The sequence below is a fragment of the Rattus rattus genome, chromosome 4 (genome assembly GCF_011064425.1).
Source record: "Rattus rattus isolate New Zealand chromosome 4, Rrattus_CSIRO_v1, whole genome shotgun sequence".
Lineage (NCBI taxonomy): Eukaryota > Metazoa > Chordata > Mammalia > Rodentia > Muridae > Rattus > Rattus rattus.
Genome location: NC_046157.1, coordinates 43,621,243 through 43,643,402, shown reverse-complemented (window position 1 = coordinate 43,643,402; position 22,160 = coordinate 43,621,243). Strand labels below are relative to the sequence as shown.

The following is a 22,160-nucleotide window of genomic DNA, read 5'->3' as shown; positions in this document are numbered from 1 at the left end:
GTGCATTTCTCTGATTCTGTGATGCATTAAAGCATTACTGAGGGAATAGGGTGTACACAATAATAATATAATTGATTTCTCCTATAAATTTACTAGATATATTAATGATTATATATATATATATATATAACTATGAGTAGAGAAGTAAAAAGCAAAACTCAATTGTCATTTATAGCTAGTCATGAAGCCATATCACATTTACCAATTTAGTAGGGCATTTTGTGCATCTCCTAAAGTGCTGAATCCCTATATTGCTGGGCATTTACCAAAATCCTGCTAATTTTGTCTCTCATGTTCACTTGGCTATTTAAGGAGGAAAAGGAAGAATAAGATCCCCTCAGCACTGTTATATTTTAAAACAAAAAAAACTTAAAAAATCATTCTGTTGAAGATGACGCCATGTAAATATAAAGGGGAAAAAAATAAAGCTAAGGAAATGTGATAACATTATTTTCCAAAGTGTGTTCATCGCATGTTAAGATTTAAAGCACCTTTATATGCCTGGAAAATACACATTGACAGCGAAAAATGAAATATAAAGATACTCAGTGCAGTAAATGTTTTTATCCCCAGGAGAGGCGACATATTTGCATGCCAGTGTACTCTTTAATATATCTAACAAAAGGCATAAGCATTATCTGTGGTTATGAAATGGCTGAGGTTTTTTTCCATTTGAAAGGTGTTGTCTCTCCTTTTATTTTCTGTTCCCTGCCATTTGGACATTTTCCATTTGCATCTAGTCTGTCTCCCATGATCTCATTTCCACTTGTTTTGATTGGTTCCTGTTCTTGCCTTCCAACTGCTCTGTATGTTGGTAGGGATGATTTATTTGTACTGTGACTTGACTCAATGTCCAGATTCAAACCCTGAAGCTGAATTCAGCAACATCTTCGGGTTGTAACAAATGGAATCTACTTTTACAGCACACGCTCTTGACCAACTGTGCTCTTAAAGGAAAATGAGATTCATAGTTTGGGAACACGAGCTGTTTTCTCTCTGCTATGTTCATTCAGAGTATTCTGTTTTATGTCTTAAGTTCATTACCTGCAAATGCTCTAAATTATTTTAGAATAATTTATCAGGGCCACCTACAGTGTTCGAATGCATATACACTTATGTCTTTCCATTATTTTTTTTCAAAATACATTTTTATCAAATACATATCAAAATGACTCATTATCTAACAACGTGTAGCAGAGGTAGGTGTTACATTCTTTGTAACAACTACCCAGAGCCAATATAACAGAAAATAATAGAGCAGACATTTCAATGTAAATTACTGCTGAAAATTGGATCAAATGGCTGATAAAAAAAAATAGGTGAAAATGTTAGTTTGAGATAGGTTTTTTTTTATTCTACTGAACCAGGAATAAATTATGATATAAAGAATCAATAATTAAAAGATAGGAATCTTTTATATCATTAGCCTATAAATGGTATACTTTAGGAATTATCTTTTGAAAGCTATCATTTTCCAGCTCCAATTATGGACCCCATAGGGACCTGACAGTCTAGGAAGTGGCAAAGGTTTAATTGGTGGTGGCTACCATCACTACCACTGTGAGAATCTGGATGTCTATGCTTGTTCATTTCTACTCTGCCTCATACTGGCTGTGGGTCTTTGAATATGGTAATAGATTTCCTGGGTCTTTGCCCATCCATCTGTGTAATGGCATGGTGTAGAGTGTCTACCTCCTACAGTTGCTAAAAGAACTGTATTGACTATTTTAAAGTTTACCAAAGGTTGGGGATTTAGCTCAGTGGTAGAGCACTTGCCTAGCAAGCACAAGGCCCTGGGTTTCGTCCTCAGCTTCGAAAAAAAAGAAAAAGAAAAAAAGAAAAATCCAAGCATAAGGCTTCATGACTCTAAGTGTGATGAATCTCTATATTATGAGTTTTCTGATTAAATTGATATTAATCTGCTTCGCCTTACAAGTCATTGTCAACACCACATATGGAGAGAATATCTTCTCAGTACCTGCATGTCTCACTAATGTAAAAATTATTTTACGGAAAGAGACAAAGAACTCTAAAAGCTTTAGAAATCAAATAACCCGTTTGATAAAGGGGCTAATGAAATGAAGATAGGGGTCTCAAAAGGCGAATCACAAGTAGACGTAAAATCCCTATGCAATGAAGAAATGCAAATAAAACTACCTTAAGATTCCATCTCACCCCTATATTGACATTCATACAGAAAACAAATACCAAATGATGGGAAGGATGTGGACAGAAGGGAGACCTCATACACTGCTGGTATAAATGTAAACTCATCCACTCACTATGGAAATCAATATGAGGTTAATCAAAAACCTCAAAATAGAACCACCATTAACCCTACTATATACCCTACCCTGTATACTAGGCTGAAAGACTTGCTGGAGACCAGCTCTAGCTGCAAGGCTCTGGTCCTGAGACAGGGAAGGGGAACTGGTGCAGATGAAGATGTTGACACCTGTTGTCTTTCAAGCAAGTGGCCCTGAATAGCTCGAGCCATTTTTATCTATACAATCACAGTCCTGCTCTCCTGAGAAGTGACATCAACGTTTATTTAAAAAATTCCATAACATCAGTATTGTAGAAGCCCCATCACTACAAAAAGCCCTCAAAAGTTTCCCTTCCTCCTTCTCCGCTGCCCCAATCACCTCCCCCCTAAAAAAAAATGTGCATTTCAAAAAGCACAGTTTCAGCAAGCCAAAAATAAATGTCTAGCCAGACATGTCCTGTGGACATGAGCATACAGCCAACTGGTAGCAAATGCAACCGCATTTGCATTACACAGTTATGCAAGGTGAGAGACAGATTAAACACTTGTGGGTATAAGTCCAGTCATCAAATAGTACCCCTCAGTCATCGTCCTTTTTTAGATTGCAGACAGAGATGTACTCATTGTGCCAAACAGCCTTTCCTAATATGCACCTATCAACTCCTGATACTGTCTTTCCAAGAACCATTTTTAAGTCTCTATTCATCAGACATACCTTCCCCATTTGCAGTCATTGTTGATGAGACATAGCTTCCTCAGAAGAGTTATGCAAGCAGGAGCCACTACTGTCTACAACTGCCAGAGGCTTACCCAATGTGATTGTAGCTGAGTTCTTGTCCCATCCAGAGGATCGATAGAAGTAGAGGGAGGAGAGGAGGGTTTTAACTCTCGAAAGAATCACCCACAGGACTTTCACCCTGCATGATCCTGACCTTGGTCCATGACTAACAAAATAAAACAAAATATTGCTATTAGTAGAAACAGTATAGCAAAAGCCAGGAGAGCTTGTAGCGCACACAATCTATGGAATAAGAACAGAGGCCACCAAATTCACCTCAGGTCCTTGCCAAGTGAGAAAGGGATTCAATGGGCCTTTCTACACTAGAGTCTGAGGAGTCTCCATTAGCCTCACCACAGTAGAATACCATTGGTGAAGCACTCATATGCTATTCTCTGCAGATGCTGCATGGCCACCAGCGGCACTCCAACCCAGTACAACACAAAGGTATTTGCACATTGCTATGGATTGCAGCACTATTCAAAACAGCTCGGTGACAGAACCAACCTTTGCGTCTGGCAACAGAGGATTAGCTAAAAACATGGCATGTATTGCCAGTAGAACATTTTCAGTCATAGACAAGAATGAAGTATGCTATTTGCAGGAAATTGGACATAACTTAAGATAGACATATTAAGCTAATTGTCATCTCAGAATGACAACTATCACATTTTTCCTCTCATATGATATCTTAGTTACTGTCCCTTTGCTGTGAAAAGACAAGTAGTTGTCTAAGGCAACTACTACAAGAAAAAGCTGGCTTATTGTTTCAGAGGTTTAGTCCACTATCATCATGGCAGGAAGCCTGGAGGAAGGCAGCCAGGCCCTGGAGCAGTAGTGGAGAACAACATTCTGGGCTTGACATGGGCTGTTGAAACCTCAAATGCCTCCCCAATGATACAATTCCTCCCAAAAGGCTACACCTCTTAATCCTTCAAATCCTTTCAAATAGTTCCACTCCCTAGCAACTAAACATTTCAATATATGAGCCTACAGGGAACATCCATGTTTAAATATATGTGTTCTAGATTTTGTAGATGCATAAAATCATATCTGTATATGTCATATACAAGATGTCAAGATGAAGCTATTTAGGGGAAAATGGAAATGGTGGTAAAGGAGGGGAAAAGGAGTGGACAAGAGAAGATATGGGGCAATAGCTCAGGTAACATTATATACATGGAAGAAACTAGGTACTAGGTACAATGAATGAATGTCAATGGGAAGATCAGTATTAATTTAACATAGCAAATTGTGGAAGTGGATATATAAACCCAGGTGTCTTTTTAAAGGAAACATTAATGATACTTTTAAAAGTCTATGAGCACAATAGATGCTTTCTTCAAAATTAAAAAAAAAACTCACATTATTAAAATACAAGAAGGGTAGCATGATGGCTCATGCCTGCAATTTCAGCAACTCAGAAACTAAGGCAGGAGGGTTACCATTAGTTAAAGGTCAGCCAGAGCTACATAGTCTTTGTCTAAAATATATTAAAATAAATGAAGAATGAAGAAAATAAGAATGAAGAAAAGAAAACTACAGCCACTAACATCTGGCCCTTTTTAAGCATTCTGTTCCCTTTGTGATCATAACCCTTCTTTTCCAGAAGCTCGAAGTGTGCCGTATAAACTCGTGTCAATAGCAGGCACTCAATTCTCCTTGCCAACCACAAATAAAACATATAAGTATATATAGCCCATAAATTCTGGAAAGCTAAGTCATTTTTCCAACTACTGCTCTCGAATGTGATAATCGCAACCTCTGTGAGGACAGAAGGCAGGCAGTAGCTGAATGCACTGTAGGAGAGCCAGCCATGGCTCATTAATGGCCTCCTGTGCTTACTGGAGGCAGAAACATTTCCCTTTGGTCTCCCACACTGTCTGAAAAGCACTTCAATTTGCTATTTTATTAGGAAGGAGTTGTAGCACAACTAAATACAAGATTGCAAGCCACTTCTAGCTGGCTGGGATATTGCTCAAATTGATAAATCTAATGATATTTGGGTCCTCAAGGACATTTTTTTCCAGATACATATTACCAGTGGGGATGCATGGGCAAGAGTTCAGGGGTGTGTGTGTGTGTGTGTGTGTGTGTGTGTGTGTGTGTGTGTGTGTGTGTGTGTGTAGAAAAGAGCATTGGGTATGTGTGTGACTATATGTGCTTTTGGTTTTAAAATGCAATGCATTAGAGCTTAGAGAGGAAATCCTATAGCTGCCTTCCCAAAAACATGTCACAGATATATTGGGTTTTCTTTGCCAATGGAGAGTCACCTGTTATCTTAACCACCATCCCTACACTCTATCCCTTCAGCGACATAGATGAATCTCATAAATAAATTTTGTAGTACATAAATATTGTCAACGTCTAAACTTTACAACTTCCACTTTATGACATGGGTTCCCTGCAGTTTCCATAAGACATAATTTCATAGCAGAATTCCTAGTCCTCTGGCCATTACAATCTTTCTTCTCCCTCTTCCATTATGAGTCTTGGATGTAGGGGTTCCATTGTGTACATATCAACTGGGCCTGAGTACCGAACATCAGTGATTCTCCACATTTTAACCAATCATGGCTTTCTGTAACGTGCTCCACCTGCTACAAAATGAAGCTTCTCTGATGTGGGGTAAGAGCTACACTTACCTGTTGCACACATAAGGATAAGCATTTTAAAATGCAATTTAAAGTATACAGATTTTGGAAAGCGGCATGAGTAGACCTTCCTTTAAGATCTATGATCTCACTAGCCTCTAGTCACAAAGAGTTGACTAGGTTTGCAGAACCAAGTATGATTTCCCCCCTGTTGAGGGAGTTGTAAATCCATTTAGACAGGTGTTGGTGGCCACGATTTAGGTACCACTATCGTACCTTTGATGTAATCTTTTGTCATGATAGTCATTGTTGTCGTTCATAGGCATCACAGCCGATAAGGATACTGGTTGCTTTCCCCCACTTAGCAGCTTGCTTGTCCCCTCTAGTACTGTGAAAGTCAGCCCCCCAGTCCTTGGGAAGAGGCTTTGAGGTCAAGTCCAGCTCTCATCATTTGACCCCTTTATCAGAAATAGATGGTATCTCCAGCAATAGTGACTCCCCTTTGATTTCTAGGAGGCAACCAGGGGCAACAGAAATAGCTTATATTGTTTTGAAAAATCTGTTCGAGTCACCGGAACTACAACTTGGAAAGAAGCCTCTCATGCTTGGTATTAGGATTTCCGTTAGTCTATGGCTTTTGATGGATCATTGTTACTCTAAGTGGCATAACGATATAACTTCATATAATGGATATTTGTGTCTCCATTTTAAATACACACACACACACACACACACACATTACATGTAAGTATGGTATGTAATTTTAGGTAAATTTATAATAACGTGATTGAAACCTAGTATCTGTTAGCTAGTTGAACCTATTTATATCAGCTCCTGGAAAACATCATTATAATTTTTATTCTTCACATTATTAAGTATAGTATACTATTAAGTAAATAATATACACAAAAACACATAGAAGGACATCCTTCAGATAATGTGGTACCAGTGATGTAACCTGAAAAAGTATTCTTGTATGTTTCAGAACACATCGCTAAGAATAGCTGTTTTCCAATTCTTCCTTCTCTTTTTTTAAATGAATGGTTTTGTTTTCTACCATTCAAAAGACCCTGATATACCTCAGGAATATGAGTATTTAATAATGCATAGGCACTCATATCAGCATTTCAAAAGCAATGTGAGTCATTTTGAAGTGCTCCTTGAACAAATGCAAAGCAAATATTAATTTAAAAAATTAAAGGGAGGTTTTAAATATTTATGCCCTCAAATTATAAATCTAGTAAAGATGGCATTTTACCTTATGCTAGTTATTTATTAATAATGAGAGCTGAATTTTATTAGCACACTTTTCTTGAAAATTGTATGTGTCGGGTTATATTCATGCAGAGGCACAAAAATGAAATTAATCTGTATCACAGCATTTTATGTTCTACAGTGAAGAAACTCTCACTCATTAATAATGCTTCAAACCATGAAATTTATAGCTGAATCTCATCTTAATTAATTTTAAGAGGAAATAGGTGAAACGTCATGCAGAACAATGCTATTATTTATCTTGTCTATTCCAACTTAGCACTAAAAAAAGATCTAAAATTGCTGTGACAATAATTATTCAGTTACAGGAGAGCATGGCGTATTAGAACCTATACAAGACTGGCATGACTTTTCTACTTTTTTTTATTTTCTTTGAGATAAAGTATATCTTTATTTTCTTACCCTTCAAATTTAAACAAAAATAACAGATTTCATTGTGATATTTTCATGCATCTCTGACTTTTTAAAGTAAGTCTTAATTTGTCAATAACTAATAACCCAACTTTATTTCATTAAAATTTTAGTTCTGAGGCATATAGTATTATTCATCTTGTTACCGTGAAATTAGCTTTTATCAGTTTGCCTTTTTATTATTTATTTACTTTACATCTAGATCACAGCTTTCCATCCCTCCTCTCCATCCACTCCCTCTCTTTTACCTCCCCTGCCTATCCACTCCTCCACAAAAAAAAAAGGGAGGCCTCCCATGGATATCGACCACTTGGCATATCAAGTTGCAGTAAGATTAGGTTGGGAAAGGAATCCATAAGTAGGCAATATAGTCAAAAACAGCCCCTAATCCCACTTTAGGGGTCCCACATGAAGACCCAGCTGCACAACCGTTAAATATTGCAGAGGGCCTAGGTCTGTCCCATGCTTGCTCTCTGGTTGACAATTTTGTCTCTATGAGCCCCATAGGCCCAGGTTAGTTGACACTGTAGGTTTTCTTATGATATCCTAGACCCCTCTGGCTCTTTCAATACTTCTTCCCCTCTTCCACAGCATTCTCCAAGCTCCACTTAATGTTGGCTGTGAGTCTCTGCATCAGTTTCCATCAGTTGCCTCTCTGAGGACAGTTATGCTAGGCTCCTGTCTGCAAGTGTAGCAGAATATCATTAATAGTGTCAGGAGTGAGCTCCCTTTCATGACATCCGTCTCAAACTAGGCCAGCCCTTTGTTGGACATTCCCTCAAATTATGCTCCATTTTTTACCCCTGCACATCTTTTAGGCAAGGAAAATTGTAGGGATAAGATTCTGTGGCTGTCCCCATCCCTCTATTAGAAGTCTTGCCTGATTACAGGAGATGGCCAGTTAACTCTCCATATCCCCCATTGCTAGGTGTCTTAGCTGGGGACACCCTCATAAATTTCTGGGAGTTTCCATTGTCGTAGATTTATGGGCTCATCCCAGAGATGCCACACTCCCAATCCAGTTGTCTCTTCTAGTACTATCTCCCTCCATATTAGTCTGCTTTTTGTTTCTCCTTTTATGTGCAATAATTTTGCTGATTGTTTTAATTGTAAGTTTTTGAGAATTTCATACATGAGTATTGCAACACTCTCACATCCATTTCCAATCTTATTTCCCCTCTCTAGATCCCCCTGAGTCATCTACATTCCCTTTTGAATTCGTGACCTTTTCTTCTGTAATTATTACTTTGAAATATTTATACACACATACAACCCACTGAGTCCAATTAGTGTTTCCCATGCGTACATGTGTTAGGGCTGATTGCTGAGGGTTGGGAAAACTATCATACAGTCCACTGTGCCTGAAGAAATCTTACACTCCCTCCTGCCACAGTCACTGTATCTCTTCTTCTAGCAGTTTTACATTGGAACATTTTCCCCATCCATGCTGACACGTTAACTGGTGTATTCTTGTATATGTCTTGTGCCAGTAGCCATATTAGTGAAAATTCATAGTTGCAGCATCTCTATCAAATCCAGAAGACACTGTGTAACAACCATCCTGGTCCTGGTCTTCTGAATCTACAATCTTGTGTCCCCTTCTTCCAGGATATTCCCTGAGCCAGGGATAGGTGGTTTGTGGTGGTGAATGTCCCCACTTGCACTGGGAAGCCCAGATTCATTATTTTCCATATTTTGGCTACCTTATGATCTCTATAACATCCTCCATCTGCTACAAAAAGAAGTGTCTCTGATAAGGGGTGAAAGCTTATCTGTGGGCATAAGGATCAGTATATAGAATCCAGTTGAAAGCTTTATTCATTTAACAATATAGTAGGAATAGGTTCTCTTCCAAGCTATATCATCTCTCCCAGCCTTCTCAGAAGGATTTATGAAGTCATGAGTTCCCTCGTACTGAGTGAGCTTTAAGTTGTTAGGTGGCACTTTGGTTACCCATAAAACATGTCATTGAGAATATTTTGTCAGGTTGATCATTGTTGTTGTAGCTCAGAGACTTTCAACTCCATAAGATGGTTGATAAAATTACCTAAAGCTACTTACATAGCACTTTTTGATTATAAAAATTAGCTCTCTGGGATGAGAATCCTAGGTCATTATCAGGTGGATTTCTCCAATTTCTGGGACAAAAATATGTAGTATCTAAAGAAGTTGGGTTTGATCTCAATTTCTAGGAAGCAAGTAACAACAATAGCAATATTCTGTATTGTTTTAATGGTCTCTTGGACTCGTGCAAATACGAACATGCATGCCTGTGCACATGCCTGTGTGCATTCATATGTGAATACGGACAGCTCACTGTTTGCTCTTTTGCCCCTTCATAGCAGCACCTTGATCCTATTCTTACCCCTCTCTAGAACTCCTGGTTCCCTTCTACTTTCCTGCTTTCATATACCTCAAATCTAATACCCTCAAATCTAATGTATGCAGCTAGATCCACAAAGAAGTGAGGATATCATTTCTAGATGTGAGGAAGGAGAATTTGACTGAGAAGGAAGGAAGTGGGTAATAATCCCTTTAAGTTGTTGGTCAGGGATAGTCAGAGGAGAAGAAAGTGTGAAACATGATAGGATGGTGTTGTTGCCCTTATTCACTGTGTAGAACCTGAATGTATGGTGCCATTGCTGAAGACACCGCACATCCTTGAAGAGATTTGGAAGAATCAAACCTGAACTGACCCAGAAACCTCACCCCTCTGGACTAGCTCAGACTATCCAAAGATGCTATGCAAGCTGCGAAAGGAGAAAAGCAGTAAATAATCCTACCTAGTATCCTACAAACAATGGTGATGGCTGCTCTAATAAAGCATCTCCCATAGCAAAATAATAGTATTGTTCTCGGGGTGAAACTAACATCTGGTTAGCCTAAGCCCATTCAGTAGGAAATTGATGCAGGGTTCTGTAAATATAGTTAACGTACCCATTACTGGAGAGGTCATAGACTCTAGAGGAGAACCCACTACTGCTGTTTTTTTAAAACAATATAATTTCTGACTGGATACTAAATACTTACCCTTAGACACACACACACACACACACACACACACACACACACATACACACATACACGTGTTGCTCTCTTCTTTTGCATCAAGTTATGACTACTGCAGAGATCTGCAATGGTAAACACGCAGAGAATAATGACTGTAGGTTATTCAATCTTACTTGATACATTTAAAATACAACACCCACCCACACCTAAGGCTCTGGGGCAGCCAGGGGAGAGGGGGCTCAAAAATGTGTAAAATTCTGATGACCATAAAAGCTGCTATGATTATAGTATTTTCCAAGCATGACAGGGAGGCTGCACATAGTGAAAAACAAAAATAGTCATGAAAGCCATTTATTTATAAATTGATAGAACATCTAGGAAGCTTCCATTTTCTGGTTATTGTGAAGAAGAGGCAACAAGCATAAATTAGTATCTCAGAAGAAGGATATCAAGTTCATGCCAATGAATAGTATACTTGGATCATGGTTCTCCCTACGGACTTCCATAATGGCTGATCCAGTTTGCAATCCTGCTAATGGCGAATGACGGTGTCCCTTACCCTGCATCCTCAGCGGAGTTGGTTTTCTTTCTCTTTCAGTTTTGATCTTTTATCAGTTATATGTGTGGCTATTTCATCTGCACTCGTACCCATGCACCACAGATAATGGTTAGTGTACAAGGAAGCCAGAGAGAGCATCACATACCTGGACCTGGAGTGGCAGATGGTTGTGAGCCTCCATTGAGGTACTGACGATTGAAACCGTGTCATCTGTAAGAACAGCTGTGCTCTTAACTACTGACACATCTGTCAGCCCTTCAGTTTTCATCTTCGCCATTCTGCCTGGGGGTATTTTTTAATTGATATAGAAAGCAAAAAATTATACTTGTAAATAGAAATATTTCACATACCTATCTGTATGTACTCCCCTGTGGTCTCCTTAATGGGTTTCAATCATACAGCAGGTTCTGGATTATATAACTAGATATTGAGTTCTGTGTAAACATGTTAGATATATTCTACAAATCCTTCCCAGGGTAATATTGTTACACTTCAATAATTCTCTGCCCCAAATACTAGACCAAACAACTTTAAATTTTCTTGGCTTCCTATAAAGGCTGTAGCTTATAAGTTACATGGATTATGTTCACTAAAACTTTACCCAAAAGGAAAAAAAAAAAAGGAAAAAAATTGCAAGTTCAATGGTAAGCTTGAAAGGCTTAAACTGTGTTATACTCAGATCAATTTTAAGTTCTTAAATGTAATTCTGAAATCCAGATGCCATGCTTGACAAATCTGTACCTGCCTTCCTTCCTAGATTTTATAGGAATAGAAAAAAAAATGACTTTTAGTTCTTTAGAAATTTCTGATTCTATCTGCTGTCTTCTCTCACCTGTAATAAAAATTGTAGCTTCCTAATATAAGTTCAAAGACTATGGTAACTACCAAAGAATGGCTTTGAAATATTTATTAAGCATTCATAAAAATTAAAGGACTCTCAATAAGGAAACTACAAAAAAAAATCCACAGACTTTTCGGTAGAAAATAGATATTGACTCTTTTTTTTTCCAATTACTATTTCATGGGACTTTTAATCCTACAAATAATCTTAGCCATTTCTTTTTCACATTCAAGAGCATGCTAAACAGTCATACATGGCCACCCTTCTGATTTGGAAACACATCAGCACTGGATTTTAACTTTAAACTTAGTCATAAAAATAGTCCTCCATGAATTGTCTTCCTCAAAGTTGCCTATAAATAGACTGTTCAGATCCCAGAATACATCTTCCCACAAATATTTCTTTTAAAGATATCATTTAAGTCCCTAGATAGGCCCATAAATGTCTCTTTTTACACAGAGTCTAGCTTAAGGATATAATGTCCGAGTCTCCTATAAAGATGGGAAGAGAATGTTTTCCTCACTTCTAAACACCCCTCCCCCAACATTTTATTCAAAGCATTTTTTTTGTCACAGTTCTGTGTTGATGTTCACTACTCAGTCCTTAAACACTCAGTTCTTACTGCTGTAAATCCCCTCTGGTAGCATAACCTCCCCATGCCCTCGTGCCCCAAGGCAGAACTTTCTCCAAGTCCAACCCCATTTCCAGCTACTTTTAACTTCATCTGACCCAGATCAAAGCCCTCATCTCCTCATTTAGACAAATTTTAGTATATAAACTCTGAGGAACTCATGTTATTCACATCCCTCCTGAAGATTTTGCATGTTTGTGTGCATTTGTAAATCCAAATTGAATTTATCAGTGGAAAAGCAGTTATCGAAATAAAAGAAGGGAAAGCATAAAGACAAGATGGGTGAGGGGAGGATCAAAGGACTGTTGAAGGCAAAGGGTAGCTTCTATCTGCTGTGTCCTCACAGACCATAGTCTTTACTCTTTAATGGTCTGATGGCAGTCTTGTTATCCTACAGTAGTGTCTAGAAACACAGAAGCAGAGGAGGAAAAGGCATAAAGTGCCCAGGTTTATATACCAGATTTGTAAACCACTTCTTTCTTTTATCTTATTATAATAGTTTTACCTATTCTTTATGAATTTAGCATTTTAGTTAATAATTTTTCATTGAGAGCTTCAGACATGAGCACTGAATCTACAGTACACACCCATTTCCCTCCCCTCTTTAATCCCATCTATGACTCCTCCTCTTTCCTTAGTTATTATCATTGCACGTTTGTACATATGAATATACATGTATATAAGTGCACACCAAGAACCAGCCTCAGCTAGGTCCAAGTTCCTGAGAGAAGAATGTCTGAGGGCAGTGAAAACAAAGAACTGGAAGTCAAATCATGGGTCCAAGCTGATGGCTTAAGTTCTGCTAAGGTGACTTTCCACACTCTCTCTCTCTCTCTCTCTCTCTCTCTCTCTCTCTCTCTCTCTCTCTCTCTCTCTCTCTTTGTTCTGCTCTGCCATAGACAGTTTTTACCTGCTATTTTAAAAGCTCTCTGGTTGAGACAGCTCTCTCTGCTAGTAAAAATTCTAAAAGCTCTCTGGATAGCTCATGGATTTCTGACCAATGTTAGAAAAGCTGCTATTAAAAAAATAATAAAAAAAATTTTGGATCTTCTGACCAAGTCAGAAATCCTGTTATAAGAATTTCTAAAAGTAAGTCTTGGGCTTTCCAATCAAAATCAGAAAGGCAGAAAAATTCTAAAAGAACTGTTCACTCCAGAAAGCCTCTGGATAGCTGTTAGAAACATTCGAAAAGAGCTGTGTCAACTCTCTAAGTAATTCTTGGGATCTGACCAAGTCAGAAATCCTGTTAGAACAAATTGTTAAGAGCTGGTTTTGCTCTCCAGAAATCTCTAGCTAGCTCAGTTCTCATAGGGAAAAATTCTAAAGAGGAATTGCTATTGCTTTTTCGTTAGCTCATTTCACACAGACCAAAAGCCCACCTTTTTATTTACGCATCAATTTAGTTATTTATTCCAGGTTTCCCTTTGATCCTATGAATCAGCATCCCATGATCCCAAACCCCACCCTCTTAATTCTTAAGGAGCAACAAGCACACATTTTCTTTTAACTTTGCAAAAAATTCAGAGATCTGCCTGCCTCTGTTACACACAGATGCTGGGTGAGATGCTGTCCTGAAATCACCATTTCTACCACACCTGGACCAACCTGTGCTGTGTCCCAGGCTGACCTTGAACTCAGGAATCTACCTGCCTTTTTATCTGCCTACCTTTGTATCTTTCTGACAAAATGGCTCAGTGCGGTTGCCTCTGTTACTTTAGATCTGGGAGGTTCCTTTTACAATTCATATTGCATCCTTATAATTTTGCATAGTTGAGAAATTATATATATTTGGAACTCATATTCTTTTCCATAGCTTTAAGGGCTGCCCCGAAGGTCCCAGCTTTAACTATTTTGGTGAGACACTAGCCACACCTTCACCTCCTGGACGCCTGCTGTCTGATTATCATGGAGACATCAACTTTAACAAGAAGAATGTAAAATATTTCCATTGTTATACAAACAAGGTTTATGCCCATGTCATGATCATGTTCTCTGGCCCTCTCACAGAGGCAAGAACCAAGCCATTCTGTCCCCCACAACAGCCATGTTGGACCCTGAAAGTACATATATATACATATACATATACATATACATATATATGCATGTTTGTATATACCACCAATTGAGTCCATTTGTTGTTTCTCGGATATACATGTATCCCAGGCTAACTGCTTTGAACTGAACAACCTTTGTAGTATCGCTTCACTTCCTTGGCAGAGATTGATTTTCCCCTCTCTCAGCAGCTATTGATCATCTGGAGATTTTTCTTTTTTCTTTTCTTTCTTTTTTTCAATTAATTATTTATTTTTTACATCCCAAATGCTGCCCCCTCTCTTAGTTCCCCCTGGCAGAGTTCCTCACCCATTCCCCTTCACTTCTGAGAGGGCACAGCCCCCATATGCCCCCACCCTGGGGCATTAAGTCTCTGCAGGTTTAGTTATATCTTCCCCCACATATGTGTCCCGGGCCTTGGACCAGGCTCTGTAGAGTCTTTGGTTGGTGGCTGAGTCTCTGGGAGCTCCCAGGGGTCCAGGTTCGTTGATACTGTTGCCATCACCTTGAAGGCCTTCAATGCTTCCCCTAACTTTTCCACAGGGATCCCTGAACTCAGTTCAGGGTTTGTGGATGTCCACATCTGCTCAGTCAGCTGCTGGGTAGAGCCTCTCAGAAGGCTGCTATGCTAGGCTCCTGTCTGCAAGCATAACATAGCATCATTAATAGAAATGTGAATCCCAGGTTTTTCTCAAACTTGTGATCCTCCTGCCTCTGCCTCCTTCTGCAAATCCTGCTGGCTTGCACAACCACAACCTTAGGAGATTTTCATCTAGAAATGGAACCATGTGGGATTTCACACTCTATGACAGTCTGTCAACTCTTGTTATGCCAGTTTTGCTCAGGCAATCATCCTGTTGAGATTTCATGGGCTCATTTTCCTGTCATATCTGAACAATGCTATCTAGCAACAGACATTCTGGTCCTCTGGATGCTTAATATCTTCTTGTGTGATTTTCCCTTAACCTTGTGTATAAGGGTTGTATCACAAATGTATCAGTTAGGACTGGGCACCCCACAAAATTTGATGCTTGAATACGATGTATTTTTATCTTATCCACTCCCTACTCACTGCCTCCAACTCCTCTACCATCCTCCCCCTAGAGCCCAAGTCCATATCTATTCTCTTGCTTATGAATCTCACCAAGTCTAATTAATACTGCTCATATACTTATGGATGTGGGGCAGTCAACAGGGGCATAGTAAGCCTACTATGGACAACACTACTTGAGAAAATTGATTTCTCTCCAAGCAGCCACTATCAAGAGTGCTTCTGGTAGGGATGAAGCCCTGTGAGCCCTTCTCCTGCACTTTCTGGAATGTTGCCTGTGCAGGTTCACTGCTGGGAGTTGATGAGTGTAATGATTCTGTCATGCCCAGAAGACATTTTGCCTTGATCCTCCCCAACCTCTGGCTTTTACAGTCTCTCAGCCCCATGTTTCTTAATGTTTCTGAGCCTCAAGAGGAAGTATGATTCGTGTGTCCCATTTGTGTCTAAGCTCTCCACAATGGTTCTCTGCACTCTGGCTGGCTTTGAGTCTCGGTCTTAATTGTCACCCACTGTACAAAGGAGCTTCTCTGAATACTGAGCACTTCAGGGATCTATGAATACAGAGAGATTTATGAGGATGTGATCAGATACTGTGGCCATTTAGCAAAATAATAATAATAATAAGAGATTCCCCTTAAGGTCCATGACCTCATTGGACATAGTTTCTTGACCAAAATTAGAGTACATGGCTTCAGTTTCCCCTAAGTCACTTTTCATACAGCCATTTTACTGCTTAAGTCAGAGTCTGAATACAATCATTTTCCCCAGTTTCAGCTAACTAATTGCCATTCTGGTTTGGTTTTGTAAAATTTTAAAATTATTTATTGTTTATATATGATCATTTTCTTATAATTATACAATAAACTTTGAACACATTTTACTTAGCCCCCAACCTATCCTCTCCTTTCTCATCCCTCCCCCTCCCACTAGACATTTTTACTTCTACTTTCATATCTGTTCGTATATAAGTTTATATAACTATATCAAATCTAGGAAGAACAAATTTTAGTTACTATGATAATCCATTTTCCTGCTAACAGCATAACATTATTCTTTTTCGACTGAAAGAGAATCCCCACTGTGTATGTTTTAAAAGGTTCAACCATTTCACATAACCTGCAGGAGGTGAGCCACAAAAGTACTTCTAACATACACATGAACCAGACTTTAATAACTTCTTCTTAGACCTTACAGTGTCATTATCCAGTAGGGCTTATCATGCTGTTTGTGTGATTTATTCATTGTAGATAGCCAAGACCTTGTGCTGAAAATTGGGTCCTCTATAAATATGTGTTCAATGAATGAACGTTAGTATTACTGCTCAAGAGAACTACCTTGCCATCAACTGGGTGTAATGTTATCACTCATAGTTAACCTTTATAGATCATGAATCACTAGAATGATCTACCTTTTATAGAGTATTGAACATTTTTCAGCAAGAGCTTGAGACCATTGATTTATAAGATGGTACTCAGATCGTTTGTACTCTCTAATGCTATTTGATTGGTGGGCTCAGTATTGCCAAGGTTCTCCAATAATAACCCCTTAAAATACAAAGCAGAAATATTAGATGATATTTATCCCCGCTTTCTAACTCTATAGCAGAAATGCTAGGATCTGTTATTTATAATCAAAGCATCTTGTTTTCAAAAGTGGAGTTATCTCTAAGATTAATCAGCATTTCAAAGCTTGTTCACATACGATATTCTAACCCTAACAAAGCTAACTTTCTATGAAAAAAAAGTAGTTCAAGAAACACATTTTACTGCTTATTGCAGATTCGAATGGCTTGTTTCTCTAAGAGGAAAATGCATTCAGTCATTTACTTCACTGGATATGTCTTGAGTAGTTATTGTTTGCCAGTCTTGGTGCTAGGCCCTTACAGTATAAGGATAAACACTCATGTAGACATGACAAGGTAAGTATATCCCATAGAAGAAATCACCTTTCCTAACCAGTGTTCCCTTCTGCTCCGTTAATCACAGGCTTTGTCTAAAATAAATTTGAAACTTCATTCAAGCCAGAGTCTTTCTCTGGAATTATCTTAATAGCTTCCCAACTTATCTCTGCTTCCACTATCCACATGAAAAAAAAAGAAATGCCGGTCTGTCTTAGCATTTTACTACTGTGAAAAGACACCATGACCGAGGCAAGGCTTATAAAAGACAACATGTATTTGATGCTGGCTTACAGGTTCAGAGGCTCAGTCCATAATCATCAAGTGTGGCAGCATCTAGGCAAGCATGGTGCAATCAAAGCTGAGGGTGTTATGTCTTCATCTGAAGGTTACTAGTGGAAGACTGCTTTTAGGCAAAACCCACCTACTCCAAGGCCACACCTCCTCCAATGGGGCCACACCCTCTAAGAGCGTCACTCCCTGGGCCAAGCATATACCAACCATCACATGGTTTGCCTGCTTTGCCACTGTGATCCCAGAGCTTAGTGCAGGGAAGGCAGAACGCAATCTGTGATGGGGTCTCAGTCTGTGTTCTTCTGGGTGAAAAACGGTGGAATCTGAGATAGAGGCTGTGGTTCTCCTGTGTACCCAGACACCACTGGGGATCTCAAGAAGTTGGGAATGGGGGTCTGAAGGCCCAAGCTTCCCTTACACACCAGGCAGGTAGAGGATAGCTGAGCCTGGGACAGGGAATCCAGTTTGGTTCCCAATGAGTTCTGAACATAGAAAGGGGCTGGAAGAAAAGCCCTCTCCAGGAGATTTAGGAGAGAATCGTTGTGAGGAAGGCTACCCACCCACCAACCCCTGCAGCCATCCTTGACAAAGGAGATAGTCCTTGCTTGTCCAAACTGTTCTATTCATGGTGGAAGTAATGCATACATCTTACTCAGGGTGAACCAGGGATTAAATACCTTTTGTAGGAAGGGAAGCCCAGGAAGGGAAGCTTCTTGATTAAGCACTTGGGGCTTATCTAGATATCTCATTAACAAGGAGAACTCTTGCATTGTTTTATTTATTTGTTGGTTATTTGGTTGGTTGGTTGGCTGGTTTGTTTTGGGGGGGATGATTTTGTTTTGTTTTGGTTTTGTTTGTTTGTTTTTGCTATGTGACAGGTTATTATGACCCTCTCAATGGCTTTTGGTTATGTGCTCCAGGACAGATAGATCCTGACTAAGAGTTGGTTCTAATGCCTGCTGTTCTCAATTATGAGAAATCCTGGGGGCTTGAACCTATTTCAACCTTACCATGTCTTCTGTCTGGTGACAGTCTACTTACCCCACATGTAGCATTTCTTACTTACTACAAAATCATTCTCCGACTTGTCTTTACGTTTTGAATAGACTTTCAGCTATGCTGACTTTCATGCATCTCCCTGATTTTACTTTATCAACCTTTTTAGGGCATCCCACCAGCTTCCCTTGCTTTCCCCTATCTTAACCAAGTAATCTATTCTGTATCTGAGACAGTGGTGTGTGCGAAGAACTCTCAGACTCACTCCATTCTCTTCTGAATCACTCTGTCATATTTGTTTCACCATCAATATTTATAAAATGGCTTCACTTTTTTTTACTATATTCTTCTAGTCTTCTGCCTCCCATAAATACAGAAACAACTCATACAAGAACTGCTCTTGGTTTGGGTTTTCATGTAGACCTCCGTCAACCAGAGCAACCATTGCCTCACAGTACACACTGGAAGGGTATTGTCTCAGGGTATGGATTTGTGCAAAAGGCCACCTACAAGATTAAATTTGTCATGAAAAGCTCAGGGAAACAGAAAAAGGTCAATATTCCTTAAGAGGGGAACTGTATGTGTCTAGTGTGTTAGTTTTTACCAATTTTAGGAGTGAATACAAAAGAACAATCAAAATAAGGACGGGGGACTAAAGATCTAATGGGGAGCCATAATTTTATATTCACAGTGGAAACATTGCATCTTGTTCTAGCCCTGAAGACTGTTAGGCAATGACAGTATAAGACTTCAGTGTTATTAGGACCTCAATACATTTACCAAGGAGCAAAACTCAATATATAATTATATGGTAGCTTCCTATAGCAGGACACTCTAATTCGATATTTGTTCAAAGCTCAGTCCAGATACCTAAACTCCATCTAAGAAGAATGAGCATTGAAAAGGCTACAGGTGCCCCTCACTGAGGAGGGCCTTGAGAACCATCGGAACAGCTGGAGTTGCTGCAGAGATGATGTGACATGCGAGTGACAGCTTAGATCTAGAGGACGCTGTGCCCCAGGGTCTGAGGGAAGGCTTGATGGAACTCTGCACAGCTTTCAGAATAGCAGTCATTGTTATGTATAGCTTTCTGAAAACCCTTCCAATCAGGCTCACCCTTCCTGTCAGTTAGAGGGTAAACTCCCAGTTTCTCAGCAGTCAGGTCGAGAAAGCAAAGAAAGAGCAGAGTGAAAACAAACAGAATTCTAGTCACTAAGTTCCAAATACATTGTATAAATATGCCACCTTCACTTGCTTTCATTTGGATCTGCCTTTTGGGAAAGAAGCCATATGTCATATAAAAAAAATCGCAGTTTCCTTTTGATTAATCTCCAGTAGGAAGCCCAAAGATATTAAATTTCAGTGTTCTCAGATTTTTCTCCACCCCTTGTAAACAATTCAATTGGATTTGAATTAATATTTATCAAGCACTATGCTACGGATCGCAGTGTAGTGGATGCCGTCATGTAAGTGCTACATAAAAGGAATAATACTCACAGCCAACCTTAAGAGAACAATCTATTTTATACAAAACAATGGGAATATCACAGCAGCAGCAATCAGTACACCACAAGATGCGAAAAAAGTTTGTTTAAATTCAGTCACTCTTTATTAACTACACACCATATTCAAGAAAGACAAGTCCTGAACTGAATTTGTAAAAGTGATGCTGTCAATGAATAGAAAAAGGGAAACAGATTTTGTTTGGAGCATAGTTACATTATTTCTAGAGAAAAAAGAATTGCACAGTGCCTCATGTGTGAATAAATGAGGCCATTCCTCTTAGCCAGACATAGATGAATAGAATAGCCTCTGTTGATTTTCCTGTAATGTTCTTGTTTGCTTGGTTTTAGTTTAATTCTTTTAGAGAATTCTTTTTATGGCATACTTTATTATTCCAAATAATGCTGTCAAAGCTATCCTAGGCCTAGTGAGTAGAGCTCAGTTCCCATGTGTATGTGGGCTTTTTGTTATTTTTGCTTTTATTGAAGACAATCCTTAGTCCACGGTGATCTAATAGAATTCATGGAATAATTTCTATTTCCTTGTATCTATTCAGGACGGTTTTGTAATCAATTATATGGTCAATTTTGGAGCAGGTACCATGAGGTGCTGAAAAAAATGTATTTTCTTTTGTTTTAGGATGAAATGGTCCATAGATATCTGTTAAATCCATTTGGTTTATAACTTCTGTTAGTTTCTCTGTGTCTCTGTTTAGTTTCTGTTTCCATGATCTCTCTATTGATAAGAGTGGGGTTTTGCGATCTCCCACTATTATTGTGTGAGTTGAAATGTGTGCTCTGAGCTTTAGTGAAGTTTCTTTTATGAATGTGGATGTCCTTTCATTTGGAGCATAGATATTCAGAATTGAGAGTTCATCCTGATAGATTTTTTCTTTGATGAGTATAAAGTGTTCTTTCTTATCTTTTTTGATAACTTTTGGTTGAAAGTCGATTTTTATTTGATATTAGAATGACTACTCCAGCCTGTTTCTTGGGACCATTTGCTTGGAAATTTTTTTCCAGTCTTTTACCCTGAGGTAGTGTCTGTCTATCACAGTGCTTTTCCTGTATGCAGCAAAATGCTGGGTCCTACATTTACACAATGGAATACTACCCAGCTATTAAAAACCACGACTTCATAAAATTCTTAGGCAAATGAATGGAACTAGAAAATACTATCCTGAATGATGTAACCTAGTCACAAAAGAACACCCATAGAATGCACTCATTGATAAGTGGATATTAGCCAAAAAGCTTGGAATACTCAAGATACAATTTACAGACTACATGAAGCTCAAGAAGAAGGAAGACCAAAATGTGGATGCTTCAATCCTTCTTAGAAGGGGGAACAAAATACTCAGAGGAGGAAATATGGAGACAAAATGTAGAGCAGAGACTGCCCCCACCTGGGGATCCATCCCATGTGCAACCACCAAACCCAGACACTATTGCAGATACCAAGAAGTATAATCTGACAGGAGCCTAATATAGCTGTCACCTGAGAGGCACTGCCAGAGCATGACAAATACAGGGACAGATGTTTATAGCCAACCATCAGACTGAGCATGGGGACACCAATGGAGGAGTTAGAGAAAAGACTGAAGGAGCTGAAGGGGTTTGCAAACTCACAGGAAGAACAACAATATCAACCAACCAGACACCCCCTCCACAGAGCTCCCAGGAACTAAACCACCAACCAAAGAGTACACATGGAGCAACCCATGGCTTCAGCCATGCTACATATGTAGCAGAGGATGGCCTTGATTGACTTCAAGGGGTGGAGAGGTCCCAGGTCCTGTGAAGGCTCAAGGCCCCAGTGTAGGGGAATGCCAGGGTGGGGAGGTGGAAGTGGGTGAGTGGTTGAGTGGGAGAGCACCCTCATAGAGGCAGGGGGAGGGGAATGAGATGGGGGTTTCAGGGGGAAACTAGGAAAGGGGATAACATTTGAAATGTAAATAAATAAAATATCCAAGAAAAGCAAAGAAAAAAACTGAAAGTATTGTA

The 22,160-nt window shown here is 39.1% G+C and overlaps 1 protein-coding gene across 1 annotated transcript in view; it reads left to right on the top strand.

The window, feature by feature from the left end:
• Epha6 (EPH receptor A6) overlaps positions 1-22,160 on the top strand; it is an 893,674-nt gene that overhangs the window by 732,339 nt on the left and 139,175 nt on the right. The window lies entirely within an intron of this gene.